Genomic DNA, 25,437 nt, shown 5'->3' with positions numbered 1-25,437 from the left:
CAGTGGTAAATGAGCATTGGCTTCAGCTTAAAGTCACCAGTGCATTAGCCCCGAGAGTCAGCCTGTCTTTTGAAGCTTTGAAGCTAAGCGTTGACTTCTCCTCTCTAGCTAGTCCTAGATTTCATCTTCTTCCAGCATAAGACTGTTTAGTCTACATTGAAAATCTGTAACCACCTTAATTATCTTAACTAGATCTTCCGGATAACTTGCTGCAGTTTCTACATCAGCATTTGCTGCTTCAGTTTTCACTGTGATGTCATGGAGACAGCTTCTTTCCTCAAACCTCATGAATCAATCTCTGCCAGCTTTCAACTTTTCTTCTGCAGCTTCCTCATGTCTCTCAGCCTTCATAGGAGAGAGTTAGGGCTTTGCTCTAAGTTTCGTTTCAAGGAAATGTTGTTGCTCAATCTGACCTTCTATCCAGACCACTAAAACTTTCCCCAGATCATAAATATAGCTCTTTCACTTTTGTATCATTTGGGTTCACTGGAGTAGCACTTTAAATTTCCTTCAAGAACTTTTCCTTTTCACTCACAACTTGGCTAACTGTTAGGCCAAAAGCTAGGTCTCTTGAACCAATCTTGGCTTTCAACATGCTTTCCTTACTAAGCTTAATCATATCTAGCTTTTGATTTAAAGTGAGAGACATTCGACGCTTCATTTGAACACTTAGAGGCCATTGTAGGGTTATTAATTGGCCTAATTTCAATATTATTGTGCCTCAGGGAGTAGGGAGGCCCGAGGAGAGAAGAGAGATGGGGGAATGGCAGGTCAGTAGAGCAGTCAGAACACATACATATATTCATTAAGTTTGCTGTCGTATATGGTCATGGTTCATGGCACCCCAAAACAATTACAATAGTAACATCAAAGATCATCAGTCACAGATCACCATGACATATATAATAATAATAATTTAAAAGCTTGAAATATTGTGAGAATTACCAAAATGTGACACTGAGACACGAAGTAAGCAAGTACCTTTAGAAAAATGGTGCCAAAAGACTTGCTTGACTCAGGGTTGCCACAAACCTTCAGTTTAAGAAAATGCAGTATCTGCAAAACACAAAGCAAGGTCTGGCTGTACTCAGGATGCAACAAAAAGATGTTGTCTGGCTTATATATACTGATTTTCTGCAGGAGAATGTAAATTAAAATATAACCTTTGACTCCCAGAAAGTACTCTATGTTAAATATTCGGCTTTCTTCATTTCTTGGGGACTTGAATTCTCTCTTCCTTTTTTCTCTTTTTACATTGTCTCCTTTACATTCTCAGCTACCGTCTAGCCATTGCCAAATCCTTCTTTATGTGTTAGAGATCTTAGCTATGTTCATACCAGGATTCAGACATGCCTGGCCCTGCCAGGAGGTTCACTGTGGTCGGCCCCTCAGAGCCCTGTTTGCATGAAGTATTGAGATCTCCCTAGGAAACAGCTCATTATAAGGGCGGAGAGAGTGGAGTGGAAGATGTTTGTTTCAAGATAATGGGACAGGCTTGGAGGAAAGGGTCATTTGGGCAAAACATGATCATTCAGATCATTCGTTCCCCATTCAGTGGAGTGGAGACTATAAGTAAAAACCTTTTAAGAGCTGTTTTACCAAAAATATTTTTAGACAGTGAGAGCACAAAGAAGCATTTTCGGTAACGTAGGTAACATATGGTCATATAATAATTAATGTATATTGTACACTTCCTAATCACAAAACACTTACCATATATAATCTTAATCAAACACATTTTCATAATCATCACAGTGACCCTATGATACGGTCATTTTTTTTTTCCATTTTATAGATAAACTATAGAGGAGATATAAATATATCTTGCCTATGGACATGCAGCTAAAAAGTGGCAGACCCAAGATTCTAACTCAAATCTCTGATTTTAAAATGTACGCTCTCAGCTACATTGCAGTACTGTCTTCCACCAAGACAAACTGGGACACATTGGAATGCGGAACAGAACCTGTAGGCTGTAGAAGTCCTTTGTGTGCGCCTATGTCTGCCGTGTAAGATGGGAGAGTAACAGACCTTTCAGTATGGGAACCGACACCTTCTGGCCCTAGTCACCAGCCTCTTGTGGGCCTCTGGGCAACCTCTTAGCTGCTGAGTAAGACAGGAGGAAAGTGGTTCCTGGCAGATGGTAGCCTAGATGACAGGTTTGAGAATACAAGTGAAGTAACTCCTAGGTTTCCAGAATAATTAGAGGGAAATTCAAAAGCATTTGAAGTTCTGGTAGAGTAAACTGGAGACAGAATAAAATGAATTCTGTTTTGTTACCACTTTATGACTCTACTTTTAACCTCTGACTGGTTAGGCCTAGAGAAATAGATTATGCTAAGAACCCCCCAAGTCAGGATTTATCTGATATTGAAACAAGGAATATGGCCCCTTGTTTTTACTTTTTTTTTTTTTTTTTTGTGGTACGCGGGCCTCTCACTGTTGTGGCCTCTCCCGTTGCAGAGCACAGGCTCTGGACGCGCAGGCTCAGCGGCCATGGCTCACGGGCCCAGCCGCTCCATGGCATGTGGGATCTTCCCGGACCAGGGCACAAACCCGTATCCCCTGCATCGGCAGGCGGACTCTCAACCACTGCGCCACCAGGGAAGCCCGTTTTTACATTTTGATGCTTCTTAATGTCAGTTTGTGACTTCTGGGGGAGAGAGAGAACAGGTCTGGTTTGCTCTGTTTTCTTCCCTTTGAGCTTATTGAGGGAACAGGACAATTTCTGCATCTTTTCGCCCTAACCTCAATTATTATTCAAAAACAATTGCCAGCTACAGGTCTTTTACCAAATGAAAAAGTGCTCAGTCAATAAGCACATTTGGAACACTGACTCTGAACAAGAGGCACAGAGCAAGGTCCTGGGGCCTTCAAAGATGACTAAGCTGTGGTTCACTCCTCCTAAGCAATTTCATTCTTGTGGGAGACGGACAGGTGTGTAACTCATCACGCGCAGGACAGAATAAAACAGCTAAGTGGAGGCCAAGTAACAAAATGTCAGGGGGCTTGAGGCCCTGAGTGCTGTTCGTGCACAGGGACTTTGCCCCTGTTCTCCATCAATACTGGCTATGTTTGGGGTGAGCATTATTTCACATGATTCTTCCTGGCTTTCCCACTCCGTTCCTTCAGTTATTTCATCCATCATGGTCTCTTTCTATAGAAATTTCCTTTCTCCCCTTCCAAATCTTTTCTCAGACACCCACTGAAATTACTGAGCTCCTCAGAACCGCCTTAAAATCAAGCTACTAATGACACATTCTTGCCATCCCTTACTCTTTAGGTCCATCTGTCTTCTTGTCTGCTCAGAAGAGTCCAAAAGTATTTCTCGATCTTTCACAGTCTTTACACCACATGGGGGAAATGCATTGAAGCTAGTTAATAAGACCACAGACTAAGGGCAAAGCACTAAGATAGACTTTTATGTGCCCAGTTACCACCTAAGATGTCAGCTATGCACCAGAGGGTTCATAATGAGTGTGTGAGAGAGAGCATCTTTGAAATGGTGTGGCATTTTCTCCTTCCTTTATAACCTGGTGTCTATCGTACTCTACTGAAGCAGCAACTACAAAATGCAGAAGAGAACAGCAGTAAGGAAGAACCTTCATGATAGCCAGGGTTTGTCTGTTCACTGCTTTATCTCTACTACCTAACACATAGGACTAAATGAGTATTTGCTGAAAGAGAGAGAGGGAGATTGAGTTCAACATTGGACTTGGCTTGTACTAGATGAACTCCAAGGTCCCTTCTTACTGAGATTTATGACCGAGTAAGAGGGAGAACTTAAATTTGAAAAACTACATTAAACTCATCAGGTTGCATTGTTTCCTAGACCGTCCTCTCTGTATACACAGATTGCTAAGCAATGTGATGGCCAACATTGAGATCAAGTCAGGGAGAATAGAATCAAGGCAACGGAAAGAATTTCAAAAGGCCATTTATTTTATCCCCAGTTGGCAACTAAGTCATTCCGTAAAAGGATGTAGGATGATATAATGGAAAGAGCACAGGCTTTGGAGCCAAACAGAGCTGGGTTTGAATTCCTATTCTGCTACTCACAGGCTGCATGTCTTCAGGTAGTTTAACAGCTTTGAGCCTCTGTTTCCTCTTCTGTAAAATACAAACCATAAGAAAATATCTTAGAGCGTTTTGTGGCTTGCACAGGATGACACATAGAAGGACCTCCAATTATGTTAGTTCCATTTCTCCCCAAAGATCTATGCACATAATTAAATATTTAAAAGGTATGCCTCACTTTCCCTTAGGATGGCAGCATCTACAAATTCCTAGTCTCTTAATTCTACAGATTTTGTAATTCTGGCCTTTACCTTTTTTGTTTCACTTACTTTTGGTTGGAATTTCAGTTGAAAAGTATTGTTACTGCCAGATCTCCATTTGTACAATAAGCTTTCATAAACTCAAAGATCAGTGTCAAGTCCCTTGTGTGTCTGTTGTAAAACCCAGCCCTCACTCCTTGTTTGTCAGAGGTTTTTGAAGAAAAGAATTATTTTAAACACTTAGGGTATCACAAGGTCTTAACCTGCTCTGAGACAGGAACTAGTTTTCACTCCATGAGGCAGAACCTCAAACATTAATAGGAATTCTAAGTGTGGAAGAAATATATCAGTGCTGGAATAAAAGAAAACATGTATTATCTCCTTCTACTAAATGAAGGTTAAACTCTCTCCAAAGACTCAAGTTTAAAATAGTTATTATGCAGCCAGTCAACCTGCAAGGTGATGGGAGACAGAAGAATCTTTGCTTCTAATGGGAAGTGTTTAAAAATGGAGTAAAATCTTCTAGACCAGGGGCTGAGTCTTAATCCTTGGTGATTCTCCAGGACCGGGGTCATGCCTGGCACCCAATACTAACCAGAAATCTCCATTACGCCAAATTAAAATAACTTTGTCACCTCCATAAAAACTATAAGACTATACAGTAGTACTTTTAAATAGAAAACCAGAGAATATAGAAGTTAAAACCTAATAATATTAATGTAATTATTATTTTGAAAATGGTCTTGCTATTTCCTTAAGAAGAATGTTCCCCTTTTAAGCCAAGAATATCACTTTATTTTTTTTAAAGCTATTGAAAAAATATTTCAAAGTCTGTTAGTTCTGGGTCATAAGCCACTAACTCTTTTCTGGCTCCAATTAAAAATACTCAGTAAGATTACCAAAAAGTGGATTTGTCTCTGTGGAATAGATTCATTACGCTGTGCTTCTGCTTGCAGTAGGCAGAGCCATTCTACCGTGTTTGCTCCAGAGCTGCCATTTCCTTTGGCTGACATTCATTCACATATACATAGCAATGAATGGTTTTCATAAATGCATGAGGGAAACTTATTTAAAGCATAAAATACTCCAAATATGTCAAAGTCCTGTGTCGTGCAACTCAGTAAGAATGCTGGTAACTACCTTAAGGGGTTGCAGTGCAGTGTAAGTGCAATAATGAATAGAAGTCACTCAACATATGTCTGGGACGGAGAAAGTAGTTGGTACCAAATTAATGTTATTAGTAATCATAGGCGCAGAGTAGTAAAGACAAGATGTTCATCTATCAAGCAGGCCTGAGTTCAAATGCCAGCTCAGCCACTTTACAGCTTTGTAATTGGGGGCAAGTTTTTTAATCTCTCTAAGCTTTAATTTTTCCATTTACAAAACCTGGACACTAAGGGCACGTACCTAAAAGCATTTTTGAGAGAGTTAAAAGAATTTAGCACAATGTGGTGTGTCGCTTGGTATGTATTCAGTAAATGCCTTTTATTGCTGTAAGCATCATTAATAATAATAATATTGTCTGTATTTTTCTCCAGGGGAAAATGGTTAATAAACTATATATCAAGAAAAATACTCAGTAAAACGCTCTGTAACATTCTATCTCTGAATACTTCAGGTAGCATGGTAGTATAAATAATTCTCATTAATTTTTATTTATTTAATTGAAGTACAGTTGACTTACAATATATTAGTTTCATGTATACAACATAGTGATTCAATATTTTTCCATCAATATATTGTACTCCATCTAAAGTTATTGTAAAATATTGGCTATATTACCTGTGCTGTATCATCCTTGTATCTTATTCTATACATAATAGTTTGTACCTCTTAATTCTTTTCACCAATCTTGCCCCTTCCTTCACCCCTCTCCCCTCTGATAACCACTAGTTTGTTCTCTGTATATGCGAGTCTGTTTCTGTTGTTATATTTGTGCATTCGTTTTATTTTTCAGATTCCATGTATAAGTGAAAACATGGTGTTTGTCTTTGCCTGGCTTATTTCACTAAACATAGTACTCTCCAGGTCCATCTACGATGTTGCAAATAGCAAAATTTCACTTTTTTTTAATAGCTGAGTAATATTTCTGTGTGTGTATACATATATATGTATATATATATATATATATATATATATATACACATACATACATATGTGTTTATATATCTATCTTCTTTATCCATTCTTCTGTTGATGGACAGTTAGGTTGTTTCCATAGCTTGGCTATTGTAAATGAAGCTGCTATGAATACTGGGGGGCATATATCTCTTCAAATTAGTGTATTCATTTTCTTCATATACATACCCAGGAATGCAGTTGCTGGATCATATAGTAGTTCTATTTTTAGCTTTTTAAGGAACCAGTAATGCTCTCTTGATCTGGGTGATGACATAGTTAAGGTATTATCCTTAACACTCAGGGACATGTTTAAAATCACATGAACTTCAATAGTAAACAATACAACAAAATTCTATCATATTCTACTTTGAGAAGTTCATCTTTGGCATATAAAACGGATTCAATCTAATGTGGGGGAAATACACATAATTGTTGAATGAACTGGTATATCCTGTAGCCCCGTACAACCTGCACTAAAACATCTTTTCTTCCCTCAACTGTAACTCATTTGTATGACCGATGATGAGTTTGGCTCCACAGCCCTCAAAAAGTCTTGAGGTTTTCCCATCGTGTATTTCATCTTTGGAGCTCTAAGACATTTTACAAACTAATTCACATTACCCCTCAGAGATTGAGAACTGATTAATATAGGACATTAGTGACATTTTAAGGTCCCAGGCCCCACTTTATTCTAAGGTTTTGAAAGGCTACTGTTTAATGACAACTGTTCCATTCTCAGGGATTTCCCCTTTGTGATAGAGAGGCAGCTGCAGTAACCTCAGAACATGCTCCTCATGTTTAAATACAACCCCCCAAACCATGCATCTGATTTCCAAAAGTTGTAAGAAATATTTCAATGGCATCTCGATGTCATTGGCTTGGCCACATGTCTATTTCTAAACCAATCCTGTGGACAGGAGAATATGAGGCTTTGTGTGGCCAAGCTTCTCTGGGATACCATCCTTAGGCCAGCATTGAAGGCAGCTCCACCAGAACCATATATAGTGAGAGTGGCAAGTGATAGATTCAGTTAACTGGGGATGGACTAGATTATGATTGGCCCAAAACTAACAAATGTCTACTACTCTAGGGAAGGTCGATGAGTCATTGGGAGATAGAATAACAAGACTAGGACTCTTTAGTTAGGAAAGATGGAAGCTAAGAAACCACCTAATGGAAATCTTTAAAACCATAAACATTTTACATGGATGAATGTCAGACCCTTAATTATTATAATAAAAATGCCAGTTTTGAAATTTTGAAGGTTATTTCAGGAGTGAGAAGGGAGAAACACCCAAAACTCCCATGACTCCCTTTGAAATATGAGCCACATGACCCTCTAATGCAATTGGTGTGTGTCTCCTGAGCCTGGGTTGTCCACCAGCCTCAATCTCATTCAACTGAACTAGCATGGGACTGCTTTCCATGCCGTTTTAAATCCTTGGAAAAGTTTAGGGATTAAGTAAAGTGGAAAGACACAACTGGACTATAAAGAAAAAATATTTTCCATTATTTCATTTCCACATCCAACAGAGAGAAGAAAATGCAGCTATGAATCAAGAGAGTGAGAAAAACATGATGCAAAATTTGAGGAAATGGTGCTTGAGACCAAAATCAAACCAAACAAATGTTGGTGTATTAGAGCTAAACATTTATATGCAAATTTTTTTGTTTTTAATTTTTCAAATTATAACACATATAAAATAATTATATATTAAATAAAATATTATGTGTTGTTATTATACATAGCCTCCTAGTTGACAGTTGACTATTTGATAAGCCCTTTTGCTTCTTTTCCATCTTACTCTGTTGAAGTAAGTCTGATAAAGTTTGATTTATTCATTGTAGGTTATTTTCTCAAAAAAAGCTAGAAATCCTTAAAAATGTAAATGTGTCCTTTGGGCAGGCTTCATTTTCTTTTCTTTTTTCCTGATGTATTATTGTGCTTTCCCAGTGACTTAGCCACCAAGGAATGATAAAAAGAATGATCTATTTCAAACACTTGTGGCTCATTATGGGGACTGAGGGACAAAGTTGAAATAAAAGGTCACAGTGAGGATTGATTGTTCTTTGTGTTCTGTCACAGACAGGAATAAAGGCACACCTTGGAGAAGAAACTGTATAGGAAACTGTAAAAGATACTTTCCTTTGTAAGTTACGCAAAAAGCACAGATAATGTGCATTTACAGAAAATAAATGCCTTCAGATATCAAACATGGTACCAAACTGTGCCAAGAAAATTTGAAATAAAAGCTTTTTAAAAATATATGGATGCTACATTTCTAGAAATTTAGGATCTGTGAACCCAGGATACACTTTTTTCTCATGGATTTGGGGGTCAGTGTGGGGCAGACGCTCACTGTCTTGCTCATCTGTGCCCACTGACCTGATCAAAGCTGTGCCAAGAGTAAAACCATATACAGATTTGCTCACTTTACCAAACAGCTATCTATGGGACTCATTCTGTGTGTCAGAAATACAACACTGACCAAGAGAAACTCTTGCCTTTGCCTAGTGGAAAGTCTAGTAGGAAGACAGAAATTCAATAAAAAATATTGAACTGTGATTGTAGTAAGAGTCACAGGGCTTCCCTGGTGGCGCAGTGGTTAAGAATCCGCCTGCCAATGCAGGGGACACGGGTTCGATCCCTGGTCTGGGAAGATCCCACATGCTGTGGAGCAACTAAGCCCGTGAGCCACAACTACTGAGCCTGCGCTCTAGAGCCCGTGAGCTACAACTACTGAGCCCGCGTGCCACAACTGCTGAAGCCTGTGCGCCTAGAGCCTGTGCTCCACAACAAGAGGAGCCACTGCAATGAGAGGTCCACGCATCACAACGAAGAGTAGCCCCCGCTCGCCACAACTAGAGAAAGCCCGCACACAGCAATGAAGACCCAACGCAGCCAAAAATAAAATTACAAAAAAAAAAAAGAGAGAGACACGAAGTATAAGCAAGGGTGTGACTGAAGTGTCCAACTAGGATATCAGAGTGGTTTGGGATAGAAGGAGGGACATCCAGGTTGCATCTTGAAAGAGTTAGATGGGACATGAAAATGGCAAGAAGAGAAAGCAGTAATATCTCAAGCAGAGGGAACTACATCTTCGAAGGTTCTCAGATGGAAAGGAACACAATGTGTTCCATGAGCTAAAAGAAGACCCACAGGAAGAAGGCAGGGTGAGGGTGAGGATTGAAACTGGAAAGGTAAGTAGAGGCAGAACACATGCCGTCCTGACAGAGTGAGGATCTGAAGCTTTAGAAACTAACAACAATGAAAATCCATGGGAGAGGTGGTGGTTTGTTGTTTTTTTTCCCCCAAGTGCATGTCATTGTCAAATTTTTTATTTTGAATGATCCTCTTTTTCACAATTTGGGGAATCAACTGGAAACGTATACGTACAGGTATAGGGAGAACATTTGTGTTTATCATTGTGGTCCAGAAGCAGATGATGGTGACTTTGCCCATCAGTTGTGGCAAAGTTGATAGAGAGAAACAGAAGGGTTTGAAAGATGTTTAGGAGGCGGAGTCTATAATTTAGTGGGGTGAAAGGAGGTAGGTGCCTGGCATTGGGACCTCCAAAGGCAGAGGATGTTTTGGGAGAGATTGAGTTCAGTTATTTTTAAATTTTGTGTGTGTGTGGTACGCGGGCTTCTCACTGTTGTGGCCTCTCCTGTTGCGGAGCACAGGCTCCGGATGCGCAGGCTCAGCGGCCATGGCTCACGGGCCCAGCCTCTCCGCGGCATGTGGGATCCTCCCGGACTGGGGCACGAACCCGCGTCCCCTGCAACGGCAGGCGGACTCTCAACCGCTGCGCCACCAGGGAATCCCGAGTTCAGTTCTTAAAATGTTGTTTGTGTCATATCCAGGAGGATAAAGGAGTTGACATTTGGACCTTGGATACAGTGGAAAAGTCTAAACTAGTTATATTTGCAAATTTATTTAGTAAACACTTTCAAATGCTTACTAATTACCAGTCACTATCTAAGCACTTTACAAATATTGTTTAATCTTCCTAACAGCCCTCTGAGGGAAGTACAACTGTTAAATCCATTTTACCTGTGAGAGAACCGAGGCCTAGAATTATTAGAGTCGCCCAGCTAGATCATAAGCCAGAATTCAAACCTGGGGCCATATGGTTCCAGAGTCCACACTCTTAACCACTAGGCTGCCGGATGGAGCCCAGGAATAGAGTAGGTGTGGGTGAGCTGTAGACTAATAAGAGGTGAGAACAGAGTCCTGAGGAACTCAAACTACTAAAAGGAGAGGAGAGTGAACTGGCAGAGGAGACCAATCACTTGCACAAATCCATGAGGCTCATTTATCCTGGCAGGTTTGTCCAGCGAGGCTCACACTCTGAAGTCAGCAGATCCCACAGGGGAGTCAGACAGTCCTTGTCTCCGTTAGCCTGGACACGCTCCCCACCAGCTCCCAAGTCTGAGGTTTCTCCTGCTTGAGAAACCAGGACAGAGCTACCATGCCACTTTCTAAACTCTGCACAATTGGTGTTCCTCCAAGGCTGACTCTTTTGCCAATAACTTGACTTGTATTATTTTTAGTAAAGTGCCATGTAGCAAGCTGTCTCTTAAAATATTTCCAGTCTGGAGTGCTGTCAAGACAAAAATCCAAAAAGAAGAAAACTGGGAGTGGAGGGTGACAGCTGAAAGAGAAAAAGAATAATGAAAGAGGTTGGAGGAGCCACCCCCCAAAACTGTTGAGGGAAGAACATAATCTTCTAAGTGAGAAGGCTGGAAAGCCAGCAACACATTCCAGTCAGTCATAATCTCAAGGGACTGCCACCCACTCATTGCCCATATCATTCCTAAGTAAGCAATTACCCAGTTCCTTTTCAGTGATGATGTTAGTTAGTTGGTTCCTACTCCCGGTAGAATTTCACAGTACCTCGGCATCTGAAAGCTGTGTAGCATCATATTTAAGAGCACAAGCTTTGGAACCAGCATGGTGTGTGTGAATTCTGGCTCTGTGCTAAATGTATGACTTCAGGAAGTTACTTATCTATGGCCTCAGTTTCCTCATCTGTAAAATGGGGATGATAACAACACCTACTTCATAGGATTCTCGTGAAATATTTGATCTAGTATCTGATGCACAGTGTAAATACTCAAGATGCATGAATTAATCTTCTTATTTTTATTATTATAAGAAGGGCTGCTGCTCTCCAAATGCTTTTAGCAACATAAAACCTTGGTATTTTCAAGAGTTCCAAGATATTGTATTAATAGTCACTCATGGTCACAAGCCATTAAAGGAGGGTTTTTAAACTTAATTTGAGCAGTACAAGTTGAAAGACTCTCAACTATTGTTTGTATCAGGGAGCATTCAGTCAGAGAAACAGAAAGATTGTGTGCGTGTTCACACATGCATGTGTGTGGAGAGAGAGAGACAGACAGACAAACTGATATTTGTCATAGAGATTTGACTCTATGCAACTGTGGGATCTGGTTCGTCAGTCTCTGTAAGTCTGTTGCTTCCTGTCTGAGACTGGAGCTTGAAGCCACAGGTCAGGCCAGCAGGAAGGGAAGATGGATGTAGAGTCAGGAAGAGCAAGGACAGCCTGGAACCTACAAATATGAGCTGGAGCCCCAGAGGACAGACTGAGAATTACCTCAGTTCTTGTCACCTCTGGCCATGATTACATGGCTGCCCTGCAGCAGTGGGGACCCTCAGTCAAGGGACTGAACACACACAAATGGTTCAGGAGTCAGATACGCTAAGGAAGGCTCAGGAAGAAGGTAGGCAGTTGTAGGCCCATGTGCTGCCTCATGTCAATGAGGTGAGGAAGCAAATAGATAACAGTGTGTGTAAACTACAAAATGATGGTCGCCTCACTTTGCACTCTAAGTATCCCATTAAAATATTTTCCTGTAAGCTAACACATATATATGGAATCTAAAAAAAAAAAAAAAAGGTTATAAAGAGCCTAAGGGCAGGACAGGAATAAAGACGACGACTGCAGACCTAGAGAATGGACTTAAGGATGCAGGGAGGGGGAAGGGTAAGCTGGGGTGAAGTGAGAGAGTGGCATGGACATATATACACTACCAAATGTAAAATAGATAGCTAGTGGGAAGCTGCCGCATAGCACAGGGAGATCAGCTCGGTGCTTTGTGACCACCTAGAGGGGTGTGATAGGGAGGGGGTGGGAGGGAGACACAAGAGGGAGGGGATATGGCGATATATGTATATGTAGAGCTGATTCACTCTGTTATACAGCAGAAACTCAAATACCATTGTAAAGCAATTATACTCCAATAAAAATTTAAAAATTTAAATAAATAAATAAAATCTCTTCCCACCCCAAATGGAAAGGGAATTCTGGGAAATGTCATTCAGCTGAGCCAACTGTTGATACATTACAAAACCACTGAACGGCCCTTGCCATAGATATTTGGTAAACTGCCACGTGCCCAGTGCTGTGCCAACTGTTTTACCTTCCTTATCTCATCCATTTTCACCACAAACCCACAAGTCTTTCTGTCTATCACAAGTGAGGAAACTGAGGACAAGATTCTTCTTGGGTAACTTGGCCAAGGTCAGATGAGAGTTACATAAATAAGTGATGAAATGCACAGCTAAGTTTTGGAGTTAGTGTCTGCATTAACCAGAATTTCTATAGTATTAGAATTCCTCTCCAAAACAGCTTAGCTAATATCTGCAACAGATAATCATCATGACGTTCCTATCCCTGCTCTTGTTAAAAATAATAGGGCAAGATAGGCCTAAGGCGCTGATGCACCTAACGATATTATTACACTCTTGGAATCTTACGAAAGTAAAGTAATTTTCAGGTACTGTTTATATATAAATATTATTCTCTTAAAAATGAAGTAGATATCAACACCAAATGGAATTATTCCTTAGGCTCAATCTATTTCATTTCAAAAGCTATGAATTAATTTTGGTTAATTCTAAATGTAAGTCATAGCTAGTGTACCATTATCTTATATGTAGGCATGTAATTTGCATCAATTTGCGCTGAATTTAATAAGAATTTAAATGGAAATCCTCACTTCCTCTTAGTTAAGAGTAATCAATATCTTTGAAGCTGAGATCCCTGCAGGCAACCATGGGATGCCACCCACAGAGGCAAAAATCCCAATTTACTACTTAAAAGCTAGCTATAAAGAAAACGTGAGGTAATTGCTGAGTAAGATACAGATCCTGCTGCAGATAATAGCTATAAAATCAGGATATAAGGTAAAAAATTGGTAACTGAAGTCACTAGAGAGTGAAGTAATACAACCCTATTCTTATGGGGAGTTCATGCTCGTACGAAAGGAGTTGTATAAAGTGAGTTTCCATTATTGTCCTTTTAGCCTGGGACCAGGTATGGTCAGTAGTGTTTCGGTGACAGTAGGGCACTGGTGAAAAACTGCAGTCTTTTTGTCCTGGGAATTCAAAAGACCAAATCTGTGGAAACCAGTCACTGAAGAGAGATGGGGAGCTCTGTAAGAAAAATGATCAAAGAGGGGTTCTCCAATTTCTATCTGGCTCTTACTCTTAATCACTCTTGAATCATTCATGTGCAGAACAGATGCAAAACAGTTTTGCTAAGACAAAAAATAGGAGCTGAGTTTGGACCTGCTACACAGAAATTGAGTTTCTAGTTCAAGTATGAACCAAGAAAAGTGTTTGCTAAAACAAAGTAACAGTCATCAGAGAAAAGTATTAGAATCCACTCTCCACAACTTAACATTCATATTGTCCTGGGTACAATCACCATCACTTGACAGGTGAAGAAGAAAAATGGAACATACTCTTTTTTTTTTTTTTTTCCAAAGAGCAGGACTTTTTCTTATTTTTTCAAACATAGGGTGCTTGTTAGTGGTACAATAGTAATATTTTTTTCACCCATACTCTTAAGAGAACCTATTCTTAAGAGAAAAATTATATTAATCCTAAATTAATCAAAATGTTAGACTTAGCTGCTTTGAAATCATTATCTGTTTTCATGATTCTATGTGATTAAGTTCTTAAAAAATGCTCATAGGGCTTCCCTGGTGGCGCAGTGGTTGAGAATCCTCCTGCCGATGCAGGGGACACGGGTTCGTGCCCCGGTCCCGGAACATCCCACATGCCGCGGAGCGGCTGGGCCCGTGAGCCATGGCCGCTGAGCCTGCGGTTCCGGAGCCTGTGCTCCGCAACGAGAGAGGCCACAACAGTGAGAGTCCCGCGTATCACACACACACAAAAATGCTCATAATGGCAGCATAGGAAATTTCAGCAAGATATTAAATCAATAAAAAGAACCAAATGGAAATTCTAAACCTGAGAAATAAAACATCCTAAATAAAAAATTATCAGATGGACTTCAGAGCTGAGTGGCAATGACAGAGAAAAAGGTAAATGAACCTGAAAGTAGATCAACAGAAATTATCCAAAGTTAATATCAGAGAGAAAAAAAGATCTTTAAATGAACGAAACTTCAAAGACCCAGTAGATTATATCAAATGGTTGAATATACATGTAATTAGAACCCCATAAAGAAAGAAGTTAGAGAACTGCGCATGAAAAAAATTGAAAAATAATGGCCAAATTTCCCCAAATTTGATGAAACATATAAATTTACAACTCAATATGTTCAAGAAACATCAAGCATGACAAACGTAAGAAGGCTTTGTTTTGGAACATCCTAATCAAACTGTTGAAGCCTGAATATAAAGAGTAAAACTTGGCTTCCCTGGTGGCGCAGTGGTTGAGAATCCGCCTGCCGATGCAGGAGACACGGGTTCGTGCCCTGGTCCGGGAAGATCCCACATGCCGCGGAGCAACTAAGCCCGTGAGCCATGGCCGCTAGGCCTGCGCGTCCGGAGCCTGTGCTCCGCAACGGGAGAGGCCACAACAGTGAGAGGCCCGCATACCGCAAAAAAAAAAAAAAAAAAAAAAAAAAAAAAAAAAAAAAAAAGAGTAAAACTTGAAAACAACAAGAGAAAAATGACATTACATGCAAGGGAATAATCGTTTGATTAACTAGTTGCTTCTTGTCAGAAACTATGGAGACCAGAAAAGAGTCCAAAATCATCTTTAAAGTACTGAAAGTACTGAACCACTGTCAACGTAGAGTTCTATATCTGGTTAGGGAAGGGAGTGGGGGGAACCTTCAAGAATGAAGATGAAGTTGAAATAAAGATATGACATAAAGGAAAACTGAAAGAATACATCACCAATAGGGCTGCAGTACAAAAAAGCAAAATATACTGAAGGAAAATAATTCTGAATGGAAGTCTAAATCTAAAAAAAGTGTCACAAATGAAAATATCTGCATAAATACAAAGACTGTATTTTTTGGTTTTTCTTCTCTTAATTCCTTTACAAAGCATATGCGTGTTTAAGAATTTAAAGGGAGTGCACAAGACCACCCTCATTCTGATACCAACTGGAACTTCAGGGTCCCCAAGACCACCCTCAGATTCCATAATTCATTAGAAGGACTCAGAGAGCTCATTGAAAGCTATTAAGCTCATTGCTATGGTTTATTTCAGTGAAAGGATACAGATTAAAATCCATCAAGAAAAGAAACACATGGCAGAGTCCAGGAGAGTTCCATGAGCTTCCAGCTCTCCTTTCCCAGTGGGGTCATGGAAAGTGCTAACTCATCCCAGAAGTGCTGTGTGACAGCACGCATGGAATACTGCCAACTAGGGAAGCTCACCCGAGCCCTGATGCTCCCTTGCGTAGGCATGGTAGGTCACCTGCATGGTTGACCTTAGTTTCCAGCCTTTCCAGAGGTTGATCTAATACCACATCACCCAAAGTTCCCACCATCAATCACATTGTTAGTATCTGGTGTGGCTCAAAGCTCCAGACACTGGGTATCAGGCAGGACATTCCAAGAACTTGGGAATCACCTCACAGGAGCCAAGGGCAAAGGCCAGACCTCTCTTTGAGCAAGACTAATTCTTTACTGCACAGTGTTTAAAGTCCAAATTATAATATTGTCTTGTGGTGTTGATAATGAATGTAGATGCAGCATAGGGGACAAAGAGGAGATATGTATCTGTGGTTCGAAAGGGTTCTGTATTTTATATGAAGTAGTATGAGGTTAGTTGTAACTCAGTCTGCAAAAAGTTTAAGATCTACTGTATATTGTAATCCATAGAACAGTCAAAAATGCAAACAAGTATAGTTTAAAAGCTGGTATGAACATTAAAATGAATTTCTAAAAAAATAAATACAGGCAAAGAGGAATATAAAACCCTATTTTCAAGAGCATCAGAAAATTAAAATATTTAGGAATAAATTCAACAAAAGATTGTAAGACCTATACACTAACTTCCTTCAGAATGTTCTGTAATTTTTAAAGAAGATCTAAATGAATGAAAGACTATTCCATATTCAAGGATGAGAAGATTTAATATTATCAAGATTTTAATTCTCACCCAAATTATCTATAGATTCAATACAATTCCATTGAAAATCCTATCAGACTTATTTTGAAGACATTGACAAACTGATTTTAAATTTTACATGGAAAAGCAATGGACCTAGAATACCTAAAACAATTTTGAGGACTTAAAATGGTTGGAGGAATGAAACCATATGATTTCAAGTCTTACTGTAAAAGCTGCTGTCATCTATACAGTGTGATGTTGACATAAGTGTAAACACATAACATCAGTGGAACAGAAGAGAGCTCAGAAATAGATCTGTACTTCTAAGGTCAATTGATTTTTTTTTTTTCCTTAGCCAAGATGTCAAAGTAATTTAATGGAAAAAATGATAGTCATTTCAACTAATAATGCTGAACCCAATGGATGTCTGTATGCACGAAACAAACCCTACCTCAAACCAAACACAAAAATTAACTCCATGAATTGGACGTAATGTAAGTGCTAAAGTTATAAAACTTCTAAAAAAAAAAAAACACACTTTTTTTTTTTGGTGAAATTGGATTAGGCAAAGATTTCTTAGACAGCAACAGAAAAGCATGAAAATAGAAGAAAATTAGATGAAATGGACTTTAATTTTTTTAAATGTAAACTTGAAAAATACATTTAGGGCTTCCCTGGTGGCTCAGTGGTTGAGAGTCTGCCTGCCAATGCAGGGGACACGGGTTCGTGCCCCGGTCCAGGAAGATCCCACATGCCGCGGAGCGGCTGGGCCTGTGAGCCATGGCCACTGAGCCTGCACGTCCGGAGCCTGTGCTCCGCAACGGGAAAGGCCACAACAGTGAGAGGCCCACGTACCGCAAAAAAAAAAAAAAAATACATTTAAAGTAAGTAGAAAGGAAGTCACAGACCAGGAGAAAAGATCTGCAAATCCTAGTGCTTGTATCCAGTATCCAAAGAACTCTTCCAACTCAATAAGAAGGCAGAGAATAAAATTTTAAATGAGCAAAATATTTGAATGGGCACTCTATAAGAGAAGATAGATATACATTTGGCCAAAAAGATGTATTGAAAAGGTGTTCAATATCATGAGTCATCAGGGTAATTACAAATTAAAACCACATTGAGAAACTACTAGACAACCTAGCACAATGGGTTAAATTTAGAAGAATACCAAGTTTTGACAATGATGTGAACCAGTCAGAACTGTCATACATTGCTGGTGGGAATGCAAAATGGTACAGCCAATTTAGAAAACTTTAGCCATTTCTCACAAAGTTAAACATATATATAACTGAACAGTCCTATTCCTAAGTATTTACCTAAGATGAATGAAAATGTATGACCACACAATAATTTGTGCATGAATGTTTATAGTAGCAGTGCTCATAATAACCAAACAGTCCAAATTTTCCTCAACTGATCAATGAGTAAACTAATTATGGTGTATACACACTATGAAATACTACCCAGCTGTGAAAAGAATGAAATATTGACATGCAGCAAAATGAGTGAACCTCTAGAGCCTTATGCTATACGAAAGAAGGCAAATAAAACAGACTACATACTGTATGATTCCATTTGTATAACTTCTAAAAAAGGCAAAACTATAGTGACAGAAAGCAGATCACTGGTTGCCTGGATGGCAAAGCTCAGGGAAGGGAATCAACTGCAAAGAGAAATGCAGATACTTTCTGGGGGGATAGAAATGTTCCATGTTTTGACTGTGAAGGTGGTTATATGACTGTATACACTTGCCTAACTCATCAAACTGTATACTCTAAATGGGTGAATTTTCTTAAAAGTAAATTATGCCTCAAAGCAGGGGAATAAAAATTAAAAAATAAAAATAGAAAATATAGGATCAATTCCAGGACCTACTCATGAAATATGTCTGTAGGGTCTGCTAGTGTTGCTTGTGAAGTAAGATATCATGCAAAAGAAAACAGGACTTAGGTCATTGGAACTAGGGGTTTGGGATTCTTATCCAATTCTGTCTCTGGAAATGTATTCTATCAAGAGACAACTTCTCTGGATCTCAGTTTCTACATCGAAAAAATGAGGAGCATATTTAGATGGTCTCTAATGTCCCCTACAGACAAATGATTAGCTCGTGTGCTTCTTCTACTCTAGTTCTTGCTCATGTCAAATATCACTAATTAATCATGGCCGAACTCTCATGCAGCCAAGAATTCTAGACTTCTTGTCAACAGAGAACTCCAAGCAACTAGTACCAACTGCAAAATTGTGACTTGTGAGAAATTTTGTGTGCTATAGCTACTCTAGAAAATAAGTGAATCTCTATAACCAGTATGAATAATCGTTGCTTACTGTAGTGCTATTAAGCTAACTCAAGATGGAGAATGACTAGCGATTTCTATATGACAAGCTAGTGTAGAGCAAAGCATGGTGCAAGGAAGATGGAAGGAATACTCTAAGTTTGTATTGAAGTCAAGCTTTGGAAATGTGATCCAAATGTGGAATTCAAATAAACTCTTGCCAACATCTCATGGGCTTGCTGTCAGGCCCATCCTCCTGCATGAAGCCATTCTTTTCTGATTACTGTGCACAGAATAATTTATCATCCCTGAAATCCTTGCTATTTCTGATCATTCATGCAGTGTGACCCTGATACTGTCTTTAAAAAAAATTACTTTCATATAGGTATCACCCCAAGCTGGGTCTGGCTCAGCAGAAAAGTGTGCCATGATCGATTAGTGATGTCCGCATGGGTAAGGAGACCATGTCATGTGCCACCTCACCACTGCTTTTCTGAGCACACTTAAGTGGTTTACAAATATTATCTCACTGAACCCTCACAGCAGAACTCTAAAGTAGGTAGTATTTTCTCCATTTTGCAGATGAGAAAACTGAATTTCTGAGAGGTTGCCTAAGTTTCCCGAAGTCTCTCCCCATCACCTCAACCCGGAGCCCCACCACTGTAAATGATGGAGTTGGAGCTTCAAAACCTGAACTTTCTCTACCATTCCATGCTGTTTGTCTTTATAACACCTCCCACACGCTCAGTTCCTGGCAAGAGGCTAGCACAAAACAGGTTCTTAGTAAACGTTTTTATAGCCTTAATAAGTGGGAGCTATGCCAATGTGGCACACAGCAGCCTAAAATAGGGGGTTATTTTTTAGACAGGTGTGAAGCTGAAGGCAAGTCTGAATCACAATGATAGAATTTTTTAAATGGCAGCCACATTGGAAAATAAACAAAGTATTTACATATCTGTAGATCACAGAGGGCTGGCGGTGGCCAGATAAACAGGTCTTCAAGTGATTAACAGAAGAGTCATTTTTAGTACACTCAAGACAACAGTGTTAAAATCTATATGATAATTAATCTATCATTTTTTTCATGGCAAAAACTGTCATCAAATGAGATTTTAACCATATTACTTGGTGCTTAAAATTCTTCTTTGGGTTTTCATGCGTATCAGTGTCCACAGCTCAGTCCTAAACGGTCTTCATGGTCAGATCAATATCTTTACCTTTAGCCCTATCCTTACGTTCATTCATCTGACTAGCTTCACCTCAGTCACACCAAGTTACTTAGCCCCTTCACGTATCGTGTGGCTTTACATCTTCTCTCTCTTCACATACAGCATCCTTTCTCCCTGAACTGCCCTTTTACTCTTCTTTACTCTTCGACACTGATTTAAAGCTTCACCTCTTCTCACAACTCTCCTCTGATCCCCCTGAGCCTAGTCAAAGGTCCCTCGTTCTTGCTCAGAGTAGAACCCTGGATTCGTCAGAGCACCTTTTCTTTGTTTTTCCTTTCTTTCTTCTGTTTTTTTTTTTTTTTTTTTTTTAATTGGAGTATAGCTGCTTTACACTCCTGTGTCAGTTTCTGCTGTACAGCAAAGTGAGTCAGCCATACGTATACATATATCTCCTCCTTTTTTGGATTTCCTTCCCATTTAGGTCACCACAGAGCACCAAGTGGAGTTCCCTGTGCTATACAATCTGTTCTCCTTAGTTATCTGTTTTATACATAGTAGTGTATATATGTCAATCCCAATCTCCCACCTTTTTCATTTTAATTGTTGATTGCATTTTCACTCTTGTACCTGATCATAAAGCTCTTTGAAAATACAGATCACATCTGATTTCATAACTACATCACCCAGCATAGTGTCTGACACATAATCGGAGCTCAATAATTATTTTTTGAATTAATACCAGTTCTGTTCCTAGATGACACATGGATATAAGGAACAAAAGGAAAGGGACAACTATCATCGGGGGTGGGCACGGGAAGGCCTGTGTGTCTAGAAGATGCAGTAGTTTATCTCCAAGTTTCTATTAGTCAATCTGGTGAAGACTGCAGTATTCACCAAATTACATTTCCCAGTCTCACTTACCACTTGGTTGGTTACGTGAAGAGTTATGGTGAATGGAATATCTGCAGGAAGAATGTCAGCCACTTTGCAGCATTGCTGAGAAAAATCTCCCGTGTGTAATCCCCCATTCTCGTGGCCTTCCTCCTATCTCCTGTTGGGTGATGCTAGCGTGACTTTGAAACCTCAGTGCAGTGGAGCCACAAGATGGAAAGAGATTGGGTCACTGAGTCGCTGCTTGGGTGAAAGCTGGTGCAGAGTGGCCCAATTAGAAATAGCCACCCTGAATGTCATATTGCTGAGATTTGGGGGTTATTTATTACAGGAGCTTATGTCATTTATCATGACTAATAAAGTCAAATAAGAATTCTATTTGCACCCATATTTCTCTTCCACAAGATTCTGCAGATATCTGAAAGAGAAGCTTTTAAGGCCTTAAGGGAGAATCATTCAATTAAGTAGCACTTATTAAATCTTCAAATTGTAATGAACTCAGAAAAGAGAAACTGGAAGTTGAAAAGGAAAACATTTCAGAATAGAGCAGGTGGGATGCAGACCCAGAGAGGCCCTGAGATGTGTGGTGTGTGTGCTGTCGGAGGTTTGCCTGTAGAGGGGTATTGAGCTGGCCGCCTTCTGGCCTAGGTAGCTGTGCAGTCAGCAGAAATACAGCTTGCTTGGCTCTTTTAGTGACCAGCTATGGAGAGAACCAAGTTAAGATTGTAATTTCAATGCATCCTGAGACTTTCGTGTGTGGGAAAGCCAGGAAAAAGTGTGGGTGGCAGGGGAGGGGGGCTCTCCTTGGAATATTGCCCAAAGGGGGCCTCTTTTTCCCATCAACAGGCCCCTTGCCTGATCCTTCCTACTCCCAACTCCTGTTTTCCTCCCTGCAAGCGATAGTGTTTCTGCCACTAAAGCCACACTCTGCCTGTCGAAGTAGCAGCCAAAGCCAACTCTAGAGCTGTGGTTCCTGGCAAACAAGAAAGTGGAGAAAACCCGTGAGTGAGGGCACTTATGTAAGCAAACAACCTGGGGCCATTACCTTTAGGTATCATTACCCAAGGGATGACTTTCCTGTGATACTACTGGGAACATCTGGTTCAACTCTATTTCACTTGCATAAGATCTTAAAATAGAATATGACAAGACAGGCTAATGCAAAGCTGAATGGATATTGTAGGAGCTTAGGAATCACCGGGATCAGTGGAATCACTTAGGATCAGACTCATGGCTTGGTACCAGGAGAGCCCCAAACAGAGTCATCACTCAGTTCTCAAGAGTTCATCTCTAAAGGTTAATGTGGAAAACACCTCTTGGGCTGACTTCTAAAGTTCTTTGTGATTCTCTCTTACTGAGGAACAGCTCTGCAGCAGCCATGGAAATGCACTACTCAGATCTCCTGCTGGATGGCCCCAGTCCATCACAACATTCATGCCCAAGGCCACCCTTCCCACGGTCTGCTCTCAGCCAGTTTCTGAGTATAAAAGGGATACTAAGGCAAGCTAGTTTTTGCAAGGTTGCAAGGATTTTATGATTCTTGACTTTGGCTCAAGGACTCCCATTGGCTTGGCCAAAACTTTCTTAATGCTGCAGTCTTAGATTCTGCCGGTCCAACCTTGCTTTCTTCCTTCTCTTCCTCGTGGGGATTAGGCCAGCATGAACGGTGTCCTCTGTCCCTCCTCTTTATCCTTCACAGGTGCTTCCCCCAGTAAATCTCTTGCATGTCTAATGCTATCTTGACGTCTGCTTCTCAGAAGGCCCAAACTAAAGCAAGATCACATCTACAAGTGTTCCAAGAATGAGTCTGTGTCCTAGGATCTTGCCATAATTGCCGTAAGACTAGACAACTGACCAAAATGGGACCATGGGATACTCAGTTCCAGGAATTTGGGGTGCAGAGGACAGAGACATGAAAACTGGGGTTCATGGAGCTCAGGCATATTCAAGAGCTCCTTGGAGAAAAAGTCTATGGGTTCGAATGTCAAGATCCTGAAGCTGCCTTCATGCCTTTTTCTCCTGTATTTTTGTTTTTAACTATTCCTTTATATTTTTATGTTTCTTCAGTTTCCTTCCACTGAATTCCCTCTTCTTCCTTTTTCTCAAGCTAGTCACAGTTGATTTCTGTCACTTGCAACTAGACGAGTCTGAAGGACACACTGAAGCACAGATCAGATTTTTCCTGTCTTTTATGGTGCTGCAAACTTTATCCAGATCCTTTCCTAACTCATTTATGTATCAGTCCTCTGATGCCATCTCTGTGGTATTGTTTTACCCTCTGTGTGAAGTAGTCTTTATTTTTAAGTTGTGAAAAATCTTTATTTTTCCAAGGTATTGAACATAAGTCTAAAACTCCCAAAATGTTTAAGTTAAAAACAAATGTGACTTGGAAAGGATATTTTAATAGTTAGAAGTTATAGAAAAGGATTTGTCAAGCATCATTTGCTAAACCTCACACATAAACAGAAGGTGCTCAGAAACTATAAAAGGGGGCATCTTGTCCTACCTTGGGCAGCTAGTTAGGAAGGTCAGAGAGTAAGATTACTTATAGCAAGATATTATTTTCTGTCTGGGTCTTAGAGGGATTTTTTTACCTTTCGAATGTTGAATCACTAATAAAATAGAAAAGATCTTAGATAATGGGGGGAAAAAAAAGAACCACTGCAAGAAGACACAAAATGAAGCAAAAACAGAAGATTACAGATTATGTTCTCTGATGACACTTTACATCTACCCACAGCTCTTTGTCTGGCAATGTCAGCCTGTTTCTAAATGCCCCTGAGGGACATCTATGAGGATGGAACTCATCAAAGTGCAAATGACAGAATGGCACTAAATCATATCACTTGTTCACTGTTAACCTAGAAATTACAGTCAGAGCAGAGATTGGCAGCCCAACGTGCTATAAACTGTTGGAGACATCCATGTGCTAAAGCAGGTCACACCACCTCTGAAAGTACAGCTGCTGCTATGTTTTCAGTTTTATGAGAAAAGTTTGCATTTCTTCACTTGGTTTTCTGAGTGATTCCAAACAGATGGCAGGACTTTTAAGGGTTGTTTTTCAAAGGCTCCAGAAATCTCTTTTGTTTTTCTTTCTTTTTAGTCAAATACCAGTCCATTAACCACACTTAATGGGGGAAAAGTGAAAAAAGTTATGAGCATAATACGCATTCAGAGACATGGAATCTTTGTCAAATACGATGCTGTGTGGTCTAGATTTTCCATCTAAAGAATTAGGTGATACACTGAGAATCTATTTGGCCTCAAGAGTTCCCAAATATGTTTCCAAACACCAGACAAGCTTATCATTTGGGCTGAGTGGCAAAGTCTAGATATATAGTATTATACATCATTATGTTGAGTACAGCACCCCAAAGTTCTCCTGGGTAATTTCAAAAGCATTTTATTTAGTTTGGAAACAGAAGAAGACAGATGATTAGTCATCTGCTTAATCTCCAATGACAGAAATAAAGAGCACAATTTTATTTCTGGCCTGACTTACTTCTGTCTTCATCTTCTTAGAAGCAGAGGAAAAATGGCAATGGTGCTGTGGAACATTCCTTCCTGTGTACGCTAAGCAGAGATCAAAGCATACCTTTCCCTCAGAGGCCCAGTGACATATTTTCCTCCACAGAGGATCTGGAGCAAGGTGAGGTCGCTGCCTCATCTATGCGTGGCTAGGATGTCAGCCCCGACTCTACTAGGCCTCCTAAAATTACTTCATATTGACGGATAAGGTCTAAATCACAAAGGTTCCATCCCCCCTCTTAATCACAGAGAGTCCCAACTTTTACCTGATCCTCTTTCTAGTGAATTGGGGCAATCTCTAGGGAATGCTACTGTGTTCTTTAAATTCGGCTTGTTTTGTACTTGGCCGTGCACTAACTCTGCGCTGCTGATTTCTTCTCTCCTTATTAGGTACGCAGCTCATGTAACAGCTCAGCTCTTCCCGCCAGTGGGCTCCATGGTCTTTGCTCCCAGCATTCTATCAGCCATTGCCCGAACAAAACCAAAACTCTTCCCAGGGACAAGCAATAATTTGTAATCCACTTAAAGGGCAGTCTAAATCCAGTTGGAGAAGAGATACAGCTACACACAGTAACAAATGAACCAACGTTTAGAGGGCTTCCTAGGAGCCATGCTTTCTGTGATTTTTCTTTCATTCTTGCTGCAACTCTGAGTCACATACTACTCTTATTAACATAAAATTAACATAAATTTACAGATGAAAAACTGAGGCACAGAGAAAGTTTTTGTTTTTTTTTTTTTAATTGTTAAAGTCACAGCATTTAGTAAGGGGTAGAGCTAGGATTTGAGTCCAGGCAGGCTGGTTGCAAATGCTGGGGCTCTTCACCG

The sequence above is a fragment of the Kogia breviceps genome, chromosome 12 (genome assembly GCF_026419965.1).
Source record: "Kogia breviceps isolate mKogBre1 chromosome 12, mKogBre1 haplotype 1, whole genome shotgun sequence".
Lineage (NCBI taxonomy): Eukaryota > Metazoa > Chordata > Mammalia > Artiodactyla > Physeteridae > Kogia > Kogia breviceps.
Note: the sequence above shows the minus strand (reverse complement) of the source record.